The sequence below is a fragment of the Taudactylus pleione genome, unplaced genomic scaffold (assembly GCF_031769625.1).
Source record: "Taudactylus pleione unplaced genomic scaffold, aTauple2 ptg000256l, whole genome shotgun sequence".
Taxonomy (NCBI): Eukaryota; Metazoa; Chordata; class Amphibia; order Anura; family Myobatrachidae; genus Taudactylus; species Taudactylus pleione.
Genome location: NW_028284658.1, coordinates 2721375 through 2723091, shown reverse-complemented (window position 1 = coordinate 2723091; position 1717 = coordinate 2721375).

Below are 1717 nucleotides of genomic sequence, written 5' to 3'. Positions count from 1 at the left end.
TACCACATAAGCTTATATATATATATATATATATATAAAAAATTGTACTTAACTGACTAATAATAAAAAAAAAATGGTTTACCTATGGTCCAAAGTTTATCTTCAGTTGAGTAAACTTAGGCAGATGATTAAAGTGGTTCCCTCAATAGTATCCAGGAGTTTGTGTTTTTGTTTTGAAATAGGCATTCTTATACAGGATGAAAATAGTTCTCATTACTGCCTCAGGCATGGAAATATGTCGTACTATCCTCTCCCATTGGGGCAGGAGAACTTTTAAGTATGTACTGCTTAGTAGCTGTTTTCAGGAGCTGAATAATGACTTGTACATGTCTTTCAGTAGTTACTCTTTTCTATAAGAGAAACAGAGCACCACATCCAGCTTTTTTCTACATCTGAAACTCCCTGTGCCTTCTCCCAATCCCATTGTGCCACTGTGGGCCTGATTCGGACGCAGTGGAGTGATGTTTTTCGTCTGCGCATGCATCTGAATCGCACCATGCATGCATCCTACCAGGGCCTGTCTGGAGCCCAGGCCTGCTGAGGAGATACAGCCTCTCCCCAAAGACAGCATGACCTGGCCTCCTTCAGTTGTCAGCGCAGAATGCAAAGAGGGCTTGGTAATCCCAACAGGCATAGCCATGACCAGGGTGGCAACAGAAATCATGGGGCCCAGTATCCCCATTTTCTTTAGGTGCCCCCATCCTTGGGTCCCTGACAGGTACAGGCCATTTTCTTGAGAGTCTGTCTTACCTATATGTGCTTTCTCTGCAACGGGGAACCTCTGAAGAAATCGACCCTCCCTGGGCAGATGGTGACTTCAGTCACTATTCACCATTGACATAGGAGATTACATGCCCCAGAAGATGCCTATTTGCGTAGGAATATAACCAATGTCATCATCATATAGCAGAGGTTCCACTAGATAATATATAGTAACAGAAGTATTGATGCAGGGCAAAATGTGAACTTCCCTGATCAAACAATTTTATATTATTAAACTGTATTTGCTATATGTATCAGTAATGATTAATAATTAATTAGTAATGTTTCAGTTTTTCTTCTAATCTTGCCAGTTGTGGGTAACCTCCAGCCTCTTCCCCCCAGTTCTGTTCAGTCTCAGACCTCTTGTGTCTCTCCAGCCCTCCTATGTCTCTCCAGCCTCATTCCCCTGTATCTCTCCAGCTTCCTTCTGACTTTCCAGCGCTAGCCCGATCTTCTTCTCCATCCCCAGATCCCTTTTGTCTCTCCAGCCCCAGTGTCTCTCTTGCACCCATAGTGACCCTCCAGCCCCCACAGTGTTTCTCCAGCCCTCATAATGTCTCTCTAGCCTCCACACTTACCATTTTTAATGTCTTTTGGCTGCTCACTGTGGCTCCTCTGCTCTGTCTTTCAGTGGTGTGGTGCTGCCTGACATCATGATGTCATGCCTACTGCACCACAATAATAAAAAAAAAATTTTATTGCACCAGCCGCCACCGGTACACAATAAAGCTACAGTGGCTTCCTGGAGTTGGACGCATCCCGTAAACCATCATGCCTGCACCCTGCTGATCACTGCAGCGGCACATCCAGTGGTTAGAGCTAGGTTTTTCTGTGGGCCCCTCCAGGGCCCGCTAAAATCTTGTCCCTGGAATAGCTGTGCCCCTAGTTCTCCCCCATCACCGGGCCTGGCAATGCCCCATTTGGCTATGTCCCCTTGAACCGTGGGATAACTGAT